The sequence below is a fragment of the Mobula hypostoma genome, chromosome 3 (genome assembly GCF_963921235.1).
Source record: "Mobula hypostoma chromosome 3, sMobHyp1.1, whole genome shotgun sequence".
NCBI classification, from domain to species: Eukaryota; Metazoa; Chordata; class Chondrichthyes; order Myliobatiformes; family Myliobatidae; genus Mobula; species Mobula hypostoma.
In genome coordinates this window covers 93775653-93788711 of record NC_086099.1, presented here as the reverse complement: position 1 = coordinate 93788711, position 13059 = coordinate 93775653, and positions in this window count along the sequence as shown.

The window sequence follows — 13059 nt, the reverse complement described above, 5'->3', positions numbered from 1 at the left end:
AGCTGGCCAGTGGCTCTGCATCCCCACAATGGATCAGGGCAGCAACAACTGCCGCAGCTCACTGAAACTGTAATCACCTGATCAGGGAAATAAATAAGCTCTTAAAGCCACAATGTTTTATTCCAATAGAAACATGAGATCACAGGGTACTCTGACAATGGCTTCTTCCACTGAACTCTTAATTCAGTGCAAGGGAGATGTAGGTGGCCGTCTGCCAGTCTAATACAATTTGCCATGACACTTAACACTTATTGAATGAACAGGCTGGAGGCAGACAGGGACAACTGGATGAAGAATTCACTCACTGAGTAATAATAGGTAACTCAGGTGATGAAGTGAAGCCACGCATACGGATAACACACATCCGTAAGAAGCTGGGGCATTAGGAGGAATTGGGGAGAGAAGAACCATGCTCATGTTTCAGGGTGATGGTCCTTCCCTGAAAATGGAGAAGTGAGAAGTCAAGCATATTTCAAGTTGCAATGAGGGGAGGACAGGTGCAGCTTCTGATAGGGTGGCAGTGCCACAAATGGTATTAGTGTGTCTACATCATGGCGAAAGCTTCATCATGGTAGACATATCTAAAAATGGAAGGTGAATTAGGATAGAAGAAAGCAAAAACAAAAAATTGTGAGACACAGAATACAGTGCTCATCAAAGTTCAAAGTAAAGTTATAATCTTTGTATGTATTTGTCATCATATACGACCCTGAGATTCATTTTCTTGCAGGCATTCACAGTAGAAGAAAGATATGCAATAGACTCAATTAAAAACTACACACAAAGATGGACAAACAACCGAGGTGCAAAAGACAATCTGTGCAAATGAAACAATAGTAACAATAAGTGAGCAAGTAAATAAATAATACCGAGAACATGAGTTGTAGAGTCCTTGAAAGGGACCTAGTACTCGTGTACCTACTTCCCCAAGGGCAGTATCAAGAAGAGGACAAGGCCTGGATGGTGGGAGTGCTTGATAATGGATGCTGCCTTTCTGTTCCACAATTTCTCTTTCTCTCCACAGATGCCACCTGACCTGCTGAATCTCTCCACCAATTTCTGCTTTACGATCCTTTTTCAGCAGTTGGAGTTTTTATTATTTTACTATGTTCATTAAATAGTTTGCTTCCAATCAAAAGCTGTTATGTTTGCTACCCAAATGCAAACAAACAACGATAAAGTACGAGGATGAAGATGGCGCAACAGGTCATATCAACGTGCTGGTCTTTTCACCACTGGGATATAGGCTTGAATCCAACATAGGCCTTTGCTAATATTTTACAGGACATATTTCTATCCAATTTCACGTTAATTAATTTCCCCACCATTCAGGCCGTGCACTCTTCTTGCTACTACCATTGGACAAAAGGTGCATAAGTTCTACACCACCAAGTTCAGGAAGCTACAGCCCTAAACCAGCATGGATAACATTGCTCACCTTAACTCCGAACTGATTCCTTAACCCACAGCCTCAAGAACACAAGAGGTTCTGCAGGTGCTGGAACAGACACACAAAGTGCTGGAGGTCAGCAGGTCAGGCAGCGTCTATAGAAGTGAATAAACAGCCAACGTTTTGGGCCAAGTCATGATGAAAGGGCTCAGCCCGAAATGTCGACTGTTTATTCATTTCCAGAGATGTTGCCTGACCTTTTCAGTTCCTCCAGCATTTTGACTTTCAAGGATCTACAACTCCTGTACTCAGAGTTGTTTATTTATCTTCTATTTGCTCAATTTGTCTTTTGCACGTTGTTGTTTGTCAGCCTCTGTTTATATATAGTTTTTCATAAATTCTATTATATTTCTTTATTTTCCTGTAAATGCCTGCAAGAAAGTGAATCTCGTTAGTTTCTGGTGACATATATGTTCTCTGGCAATGATTTACTTTAACTTTAATTTTGACTTAATTCTTCATGGACACACTCTGCATCTGGAAAAGTATTCCAGTGTGGCATGCATTATGCCAGCACTTTGGAGATGGCTCACAAAGATACTGGAGTGGGGCGGCGGGGAATATTGTGAAGGAAGGGGTGGATAGTTTGTGACTGAGTTACATTATTGGGTCAGAGTAGATGAAATAGATGAAGATCCACATTGGTAAACTGACTTTGGAGATATTGGCATGGTGTGTGGCTGCCTCACAACTCGAGTGAGCGTGGTTGTATCTTGACTTGCGGGCTGTTTGCGTGGAGTTTGCACGTTTTCTCTCTGTGACTGCATGGATTTCCCCTGGGGGTTCTCCAGTTTTCTCCCACGTCCCAAAGAAGCACTTTTTTTCTAGGTTGATTGGACAATTGTAAGTGCTGGAATCTGAAAGGTATGTAGGAAGAATAAAATGGGATTAGTGTAGGATTAGTGTAAAGAAATACTTGGTATTTGGCATCGAGCTGATGGGCTGAAGAACCCATTTCTGTGCTCAAAGACTCAATAACCTGCTGCTGATCATGGGTACGTGGACTATTCCATTCCATTTTCCAAGAGAGATCGTCAGTGAACGAGAACAGTAAAGTTCAAAGTAAATTTTATTATCAAAGTACATATATGCCACCACATACATTCCCTGTTGTCATACTCAGCAAATCTATAGAATAGTAACTGTAAACAGGATCAATGAAAGATCAACCAGAGTGCAGAAGACAACAAACTGTGCAAATGCAAATATAAATAAATAGTAATAAATAACAAGAACATGAGATAATGAGATAATGGGACCTTAAAGTGAGATTATTGGTTGTGTGAACATCTCAGTGGATGGGCAAATGAATGTAGTTATTCCCTTTTATTCAAGAGCCTGATGGTTGAGGAGTAGTAACTGTTCTTGAACCTGGTGGTGTGAGTCCTGAGGCTCTTTTACCTTCTACCTGATGGCAGCAGTGAGTGGAGAGCATGACCTGGGTGGTGGGAATTTCTGATGATAGATGCTGCTTTCCTATGACAGTGTTTCATGTAGATCTGCTAAATAGTTGGGAGGGCTTTACCCGTGATGTCCTGGGCCAAATCCACTACTTTTAGTAGGATTTTCCCTTCAAAGGCTTTGTGTAACTGAGTAGATGATTCTGTAACTGAGTGAGACTGAGAAGAGTAAAGGCTAACACTTTGATGGAGTATATTATGAGAACTGCTAAAAGGCCACGTGGTGTTTATTCAGTTTTTTAGAGTCAGGGTCACAGAATCATACAGAGCAGACACAGGCTGACATGTCCATGCCAACCATCAAATGCCTGTCTGTACCAGTTCCACTTACCAGCACTTTATGCAAAACCCTCAATGCCTGGGCATTCAAGTGCTGATCTTGATACTACTTCTATATCGTGAGGTGACCCACCTTCACTGCATGCCGGATTGTAACCAGCTCAGGCCAATGTCATTTTGCCTCAGGCCAACACCAGGTAGGCACAGGCCAACGGGCACGAAACTGCGACCCTGATGCCCTCCCTATCATTGCAGCAGATTTCAACCCGGCCAGTTGGAAGAAGTCTCTGACCAGCTACCACCAACATATCACCCGTGGAACCAGAGGAGCTTGGCCACTGTTAAACCACTATCAAGAGCACTTACCGTGCCATCCCAAGCCCAAACTTTGGAAAGTTCGATCCTCTGGCTGTCCTTCTGTTCAATGGAGGTGGAGGGCTGCTTACAGGACTGCTTTGAGTCGGTGGACTGGACAATATTCAGAGATTCATCTTCGAGTCTGAAAGAATACACCACAGTTGTCACTGACTTCATCAAGACCTGTGTGGGTGAGTGTGTGCCTTCAAGAACATACCAAGACTAAAAGCCATGGATGAAACAGAAGATTCATAGTCTTCTGAGGGCTTGATCTGTGACATTCAAGACCAGTGATCCAGAACTATGCAAGAAGTCCAGGTACAACCTACAGAAGGCTATTCAAGGTTGAAAAAACAACTCTGATTGAAGTTCGAGACAGAATTGAATACACATCAGTTCTGGCAGGGTTTGCAGGCCATTACTTCCTACACGGCGAAGCATAACATCATGAATCACTCCCAGATAAGCTCAATGCCTTTTATGCTTTCTTTGAAAGGGAGAGTAAAACTACACCTGTGCAAATACCTTCAGCATCTGGGACCCTGTGATCTGTCTTGGAGACAGATGTCAGGCATCTCTGAAGAGGATGAAGCCTCACAAGGCGTCAGGCCCTTTTGATGTACCTGGCAGGGCTTTGAAAACCTGTGCCAACCAACTGGTGGGAGTGTTCAAGGACATCTTCAATCTCTCACTGCTGCAGTTGGAGTTTCCCACCTGTTTCAAAAGGACGAGGGTTGTACCGGTGCCCAAGAAGAACAGGGTGAACTGCCTCAAAGACTATCCCCCAGTGGCACTCACGTGTACTGTGCTGAAGTGCTTTGAGAAGTTGGTCATGGCTAGAATCAACTCTTGCCTAAACAAACAAGGACTCACTGGCCTTTCACTCAGGCCTGAACCATCGAGACAATAGCAATACCTATGTCAAACTGCTGTTTATCGATTACAGCTCAGTGTTCGAAACAATCATACCCTCAGTACTAATCACCAAGCTCCAAAGCCTAACCCTCTGTACCTCTCTGCAACTGGATCCTTAACTTCCTCATCAGGAGACCACTGTCTGTGTGGATCAAAAATAACATCGCCTCCTCGCTGGCCATCAATTCTGGCACACCTCAAGGATGCGTGCTTACCCACTGCTCCTCTCTCTCTACACCCATGACTGCGTGGCTAGGCACAGCTCTTATGGCATCAGTACATTTGCTGACAACACCACTACTGTTGGCAGAATTTCAGCTGGTAATGAGGAGGCGTACAGGAGCAAGGTAGATCAGCTTGTTGAGTCAGCACCTCTGAGGATCTACCTTGGCCCTAACATATTGATACAACAGACAGAAGGCATGAAAGCAGCTACTGTATATTTCATTAAGGGTTGGAGGAGAATTGGTATGACACCAAAAAGACTCTCACAAATTTCTACAGATATACCGTGCAGAGCATTCTAACTGGGTGCACCACCATTTGGTATGGAGGGGCCACTGCACCCGATTGTAGAAAGTTGTAAACTCTGCCAGCTCCATTAAGGCACTATCCCTCTCAGCGTTCAGCACACCTTCAGAAGGCAATGGCCCAAAAGAGCGGCGTCCATCGTTAAGGACCCCCATCACCCAGGTCATGTTTGTTCTCATTGCTGCCATTAGGAATGAGGTGCAGAAGCCTGAAGGCACACACTCAGCAACTCAGAAACAGATTCTCCCCTCTGCCATCCGATTTCTGAATGGACAATGAACTCATGCATTTTTTCTCACTCTTTGTACTACTTATTAAATTTAGTTTTCTTCTTTTATATATATTTCTTGTTGCCATTTATAATTTCTGTTATTATGTATCGCAATGTGCTACTGCTGTAAAACAACAAATTTCACAGCATGTGCCTGTGGTACTAAACCTGGTTCTGAAACTGAACACCCTGTGGGAAGAAAATCTCTCTAAACCTTTTAGTTTAAAAATATCTGTGTGTCCTTCTTGTCTTCAAAGTTCAAAGTAAGTTTAGTATAAAAATAGATACATGTCAGTATATGCTACCCTGAGATTAATTTTCTTGCAGGTATTCACAGTAAGTACAAAGAAACACGATAGAATCAATGAAAGTCTGCACACAACAAAGACAGACAAACAACCAGTGTGCAAAAGGCAACAGATTGCACAAATACAAAGAAGAAAACATGATAATAAATAAATAATATAGAGAATATGAGCTGTCGATTCTTCCTCATTTTGTGTACTCTTTGAAGGCTTTGCATTATCCAGTTTTTGTTCTGCTTGCCATGATTTTATTTTAATTTCCCTGGGCCTTTTCTATTCCCACCAGACAGAAAATTCTGGAAATTCTCAGCAAGTTAGACAGCAGTTGGTTTAAAAATAGAGTTGTTCATGACCTCTGCTCAGCAGGGTAAACATTTCTCAATGCCCTGGTAAGGAAGCTCCCTGCCTATCCTCGATGTTCATTGTATGTTGCATCACCAGCTCGCTCTGGGATTCCCTGCGCTTCACGTACATATGCCTTCCTCAAAAGCTTTTGGGAAATCCTGTGGGAATGATGCGAATTCAAAAAAAATCTTGCTGCCATTATGTCTGTCCCAGATCTTTGAGAGACCTCTTTGAAATCACAATTAGATTCAACAAGAGACTTATTTCCACAAGTACTGTACCCTGTGTAACACAGTGACAGACCTATTCTGCCCATACAGTACCCAAATCAGAATCAGGTTTATTATCATATGTTGTGAAATTTGTTAACTTAGCAGTAGCAGTACAATGCAATATATGGTAAATATAGAAAAAATTACATAAATGAATGACTGTAGGTCTATGTATATTAAATATTAAATTTAAAATAGTGCAAAAACAGAAATAATAAATGTAACTGCCGCTTCGGCTAGCGGCTTAATATAGGGGATGATAGCCCCTGGCCCGGCCAAACTTAAGAAATCTCGTTTGGGTGGATGCTGTGCGATGTGTCCCCTGTTACAAATCAGTATCATGAAATAACACAGTACACAATATGCGATTAAATGATTGAGCATTATAATTCTTAATATGACTATATGGTTAGTAAAGAAAACAAAAAAAGAAAAAGGTCCCATTCTCATGAAACAGTCTCATGCGCAAGGTTGGAGTTCACTGATAAGGCCGTTCGTCCACCATCGACCTCCTCTGATCGTCGCTGACCTTCAGACCCTCGCTCCAAGTCCACCTTGTCCGAGGTCTGCCAACTCTCTCCATTCGCGTCTTCTCTCCTCATCTCTCCCGGCAAAAGACCGCGAATTCCCAGCTCTCGGACACACAAGAAAGAACAACATCCCGCTCATTGGCTAACATGCCCCGTTATCTCCAGTCATAACCCAAACATTGCTGTTACAGAGAAGCCATTACATTAGCAGTGAAACATTACAGCGTGTTACATAATAAAGTGAGGTAGTGTTCGTGGGTTCAAAGTCCATTCAGAAATTGGATGGCAGAGGGGAAGAAGCTGTTCCTGAATCGCTGATTGAGTATCTTCAGGCTTCTGTACCTCCTACCTGATGGTAACAATGAGAAGAGGGCATGTCCTAGCTGCCTTTCTGAGGCATCGCTCCTCAAAGTTGTCTTGGATTCTACAGAGGCAAGTACCAATGATGGAGCAGGCTAATTTTACAATTTTTGGCAGCTTCTTTTGATCCTGTACAGTAATCCCCCTATGCCAGACGGTGATGCAGCCTGTCAGAATGCTCTCCATGGCACAAGTGTAGATGTTTTCACATGTTTTAGGTGACAAATCAAATCTCCTCAAACTCCTAATGAATATGGCTGCTGCCCTGCCTTCTTTATAGCTGCATCAATATTTTGGGACCAGTTTAGATCCTCAGAGATCTTGACACCCAGGAACTTGAAATTGTTCACTCTCTCTACTTCTGTGAGCATTGGTTTGTGTTCCCTCGTCTTACCCTTCCCGAAGTCCACAATCAACTCCCAGTGTAAAATAGTTAACAACCTTTGTCCACCAGCACAGCACCCAGTGTTATACAGTGACAAACCTGTACCCACCAGTCCTGTACTGTGGTTTTATATAGTGACAAACCTGTACCCACCAGTCCTGTACTGTGGTTTTATACAGTGACAAACCTGTACCCACCAGTCCTGTACTGTGGTTTTATATAGTGACAGACCTGTACCCACCAGCACAGCACCCAGTGTTATACAGTGACAAACCTGTACCCACCAGTCCTGTACTGTGGTTTTATATAGTGACAAACCTGTACCCACCAGTCCTGTACTGTGGTTTTATACAGTGACAAACCTGTACCCACCAGTCCTGTACTGTGGTTTTATATAGTGACAGACCTGTACCCACCAGTCCTGTACTGTGGTTTTATATAGTGACAAACCTGTACCCACCAGTCCTGTACTGTGGTTTTATATAGTGACAAACCTGTACCCACCAGTCCTGTACTGTGGTTTTATATAGTGACAGTCCTGTACTGTGGTTTTATACAGTGACAAACCTGTACCCACCAGTCCTGTACTGTGGTTTTATACAGTGACAAACCTGTACCCACCAGTCCTGTACTGTGGTTTTATATAGTGACAGACCTGTACCAACCATGTCACATAATGATAGATGTTTCCACCAGCACAGTCCCCTGTATTATATATCGGACACACCTTTGAAAACCAAAGGATAAAGCAGCTTTTTGGAGTGAGATAGGTCACTTACCTTGATGTCAGTAAAGAACTGATTGTTGACTTAATGAAAGGGAAGGAGGCTGAACTTGTGTCAGCCGGGATTGGTGGGTTGGCAGTGGAGAGTCAGCAGTTCTAAATTCCTGAGCTTTAACATATTGGATGACTTGTCTTGCACCCAGAACATAGATGATATCGTAAGGAAAGCACCTGTGCCAGCGCCTTTACTTTCTTCGGAGGTAAAGGAGGTTCAGCTCGTCACCAAACACCAACAAACTTCCACAGATGTAACTATTGAAAGTATCCTGACTGGTTGCATCATTGTCTTGCATGGCAATTCAATTGGCCAGAAAGAACTACTGATTACTCGTTTGACTGCAGACTTGACACATGACCTGGAGAAGGCAGAGGAGATAATCCATCTATGGACTGGACGTACAAAAGTTATTAAGACATGCTGATAAAGCACACACGAGGAAATCTGCAGATGTTAGGAATTCAAGCAACACACACAAAATGCTGGTGGAACGCAGCAGGCCAGGCAGCATCTATAGGAAGAAGCACAGTCAACGTTTTGGGTCGAGACCCTTCGTCAGGACTAACGGAAAAAAGAGATAGTAAGAGATTTGAAAGTGGGAGGGGGAGATCTGAAATGATAGGAGAAGACAGGAGCGGGAGGGATGAAGCCAAACGCTGGGAAGTTGATTAGCAAAAGGGATACAATGCTGGAGAAGGGAGAGTATCATGGAACAGAAGGCCTTGGAAGAAAGATAGGGGGAGGGGAGCACCAGAGGAAGATGGAGAACAGGCAAGGAATTATTGTGAGAGGGAAAGAGAGAGAAAGAGAAAAAAAGGAGAAAAATAAACAAACAAACAAATAAATAAATAATTAGGGATTGGGTTAAGAAGGGAAGGAGGGGCATTAACGGAAGTTAGAGAAATCAATATTCATGCCATCAGGTTGGAGGCTATCCAGACGGAATATAAGGTGTTGTTTCTCCAACCTGAGTGTGACTTCGTCTCAACAGTAGAGGAGGCCATGGATTGACATATCGGAATGGGAATGGGACGTGGAATTAAGATGTGTGGCCACTGGGAGATCCTGCTTTCTCTGGCGGACAGAGCGTAGGTGTTCAGTGAAACGGTCTCCCAGTCTGCATCGGGTCTCGCCAATATATAGAAGGCCGCACTGGGAGCACCGGATGCAGTATATCACCCCAGCCGACTCACAGGTGAAGTGTCGCCTCACCTGGAAGGACTGTCTGGGGCCCTGAATGGTGGTGAGAGAGGAAGTGTAAGGACATGTGTAGCACTTGTTCCGCTTCCAAGGATAAGTGCCAGGAGGGAGATCAGTGGGGAGGGATGGGGGGGACGAATGGACGAGGGAGTCGCATAGGGAGCGATCCCTGCGGAAAGCAGAAAGTGGGGGGAGGGAAAGATGTGCTTGGTGGTGGGATCTCATTGGAGATGGTGGAAGTTACGGAGAACTATATGTTGGACCCGGAGGCTGGTGGGGTGGTAGGTGAGGACAAGGGGAACCCTATTCCTAGTGGAGTGGCGGGAGGATGGGGTGAGAGCAGGTGTGAATGAAATGGGGGAGATGCGTTTGAGGGCAGAGTTAATGGTGGAGGAAGGGAATCCCCTTTCTTTAAAAAAGGAAGGCATCTCCTTCGTCCTGGAATGAAAAGCCTCATCCTGAGAGCAGATGCAGCAGAGGCGGAGGAATTGCGAGAAGGGGATGGCATTCTTACAAACAACAGGATGGGAAGAGGAATAGTCCAGATAGCTGTGAGAGTCTGTGGGCTTATAGTAGACATCAGTAGATAAGCTGTCTCCAGAGACAGAGACAGAAAGATCTAGAAAGGGGAGGGAGGTGTCGGAAATGGACCAGGTAAATTTAAGGGCAGGGTAGAATTTGGAGGCAAAGTTAATGAAGCCAACGAGCTCAGCATGCGTGCAGGAAGCAGCGCCAATGCAGTCGTCGATGTAGTGAAGGAAAAGTGGGGGACGGACCATTGTTTCAGCTTGCTCCTGCCCCACCGAACTCATTCGTGCATACCTCGACACTGTTTTAACCCCCTTGTTCAACCTCTTTCCACCTATGCTCGTGACACTTCACACGCTCTGGATTTTTTCAATGATTTCAGGTTCCCTGGCCCCCATCGTCTTATTTTCACCATGGATGTCCAGTCCCTATATACTTCCATCCCCCACCAGGAAGGCCTCAAAGCTCTCCGTTTTTTCCTGGACACTGGACCCAACCAGTTCCCCTCTACCACCACTCTCCTCCGTCTAGTGAAATTGGTCCTTACTCTTTATAATTTCTCCTTTGGCTCCTCCCACTTCCTTCAAAATAAACGTGTAGCTATGGGCACCCGTATGGGTCCCAGCTATGCTGCCTTTATGTTGGCTTTGTGGAGCAGTCCACGTTCCAAGCCTATACTGGTATCCGTCCCCCAATTTTCCTTCGCTACATCGACGACTGCATTGGCGCTGCTTCCTGCATGCATGCTGAGCTCGTTGACTTTATTAACTTTGCCTCCAACTTTCACCCTGCCCTCAAGTTTACCTGGTCCATTTCCGACACCTCCCTCCCCTTTCTAGATCTTTCTGCCTCTGTCTCTGGAGACAGCTTATCTACTGATGTCTACTATAAGCCCACAGACTCTCACAGCTACCTGAACTATTCCTCTTCCCATCCTGTTATTTGTAAAAATGCCATCCCCTTCTCGCAATTCCTCCATCTCCACCGCATCTGCTCTGAGAATGAGGCTTTTCATTCCAAGATGAAGGAGACGTCTTCCTTTTTAAAGAAAGGGGCTTCCCTTCCTCCACCATCAACTCTGCCCTCAAACGCATCTCTCCCCTTGCATGCACATCTGCTCTCACCCCATCCTCCCACCACCCCACTAAGGATAGGGTTTCTCTTGTCCTCAGCTACCACCCCACCAGCCTCCGTGTCCAACATATAGTTCTCCGTAACTTCCGCCATCTCCAATGGGATCCCACCACCAAGCACATCTTTCCCTCTCCCCCCCGCCACTTTCTGCTTTTGGCAGGGATCGCTCCCTATGCGACTCCCTTGTCCATTCGTCCCCCCCAACCCTTCCCACTGATCTCCCTCCTGGCACTTATCCTTGTAAGCGGAACAAGTGCTACACCTGCCCTTACACTTCCTCCCTCACCACCATTCAGGGCCCCTGACAGTCCTTCCAGGTGAGGCGACACTTCACCTGTGAGTCGGCTGGGGTGATATACTGCGTCCGGTGCTCCCAGTGCGGCCTTCTATATATTGGCGAGACCCGATGCAGACTGGGAGATCGTTTCACTGAACACCTACGCTCTGTCCGCCAGAGAAAGCAGGATCTTCCAGTAGCCACACATCTTAATTCCACGTCCCATTCCCATTTCAATATGTCAATCCATGGCCTCCTCTACTGTCGAGACGAAGCCACACTCAGGTTGGAGGAACAACACCTTATATTCCGTCTGGGTAGTCTCTAACCTGATGACATGAACATTGATTTCTCTAACTTCCATTAATGCCCCTCCTCCCCTTCTTACCCCATCCCTAATTACTTATTTGTTTGTTTATTTATTTATTTATCTATCTATCTATTTATCTCTTTTTTCCTCTTTCTCTCTCTTTCCCTCTCACAAGTCCTTGCCTGTTATCCATCTTCCTCTGGTGCTCCCCTCCCCCTTTCTTTCTTCCATGGCCTTCCATCCCATGATCCTCTCCCTTCTCCAGCCTTGTATCCCTTTTGCCAATCAACTTTCCAGCTCTTAGCTTTATCCTCTCCCCCTCCTGTCTTTTCCTATCATTTCGGGTCTCCCCCTCCCCCTCCGCCTCCCACTTTCAAATCTCTTACTATCTCTTTTTTCCGTTAGTCCTGACGAAGGGTCTCGACCCAAAATGTCAACTGTGCTTCTTCCTATGGATGCTGTCTGGCCTGCTGCATTCCACCAGCATTTTGTGTGTATTGCCTGATAAAGCAAATACCATATAGTATGATTCAGACTCTTGGGATAAGTTTTGTAATTGGGGATCAAATGTTCAAGTTCATCGATGAGTGAGGATAGTATCAGATTCTGCTGTGATATCAATTTTATGTACACTGATGATTGTATTGTTAATGAGCATCAACTTAGAAGGTGAAAGGCTAAAGTTGTGCAAAAGGAAGAGGTTTTGTAATAGAGAGAAGATGATTCTCAGTGTACAGAGTGTATGAATTCAGTAAGTAAATGGTATCTTCATCTTTGTATAATGTACAAAACCTGCTGGGGCTCATGGCCACCTACGAGCAATCAATAGAATAAAGAAGGATAATGATCCTAAGATAAGAATCTTTGGATCAAGAGGAGGGAGATGTTGGCCAGAAGGAACTACAGTCTACAAATCAGTGAATTCGAATGAATCAAGGACAGTGGAAGCAGACAGACCAATTGCCTTTGTTCTTGTCATGAGGGAGGGGATGGAGGGTGCCATTTTATGAAGGCACTCTGTTATCCATTTTGTGAGTTGATCACTTGGCTTGATCTGTGTTTTAAAATCGACACAAGGGTGCCTCAGGTAATCTGCAGAGTTAAGGATCATTTCCAAATAAGTTATTTGTGAGGTGTCTCTTTGGTTGGATATATAATGCAGGTTTGTGAACATTAGGGTTTGTGTCTGGTCTGTGTGATTCAAGATGGTTTCTGATTGAGAATAAATTACCGATTGTCACTTGCTGGGAAGAGGGCAATCAAGGGAGGCTGGCCTGGAGCAGAGCCAATACCAAGGTGTTAAAAGTCAATCAGATGACCGGGTGGCCAATGGCACTGGAATGTCATATTTGAATTGGTGAGGAATGA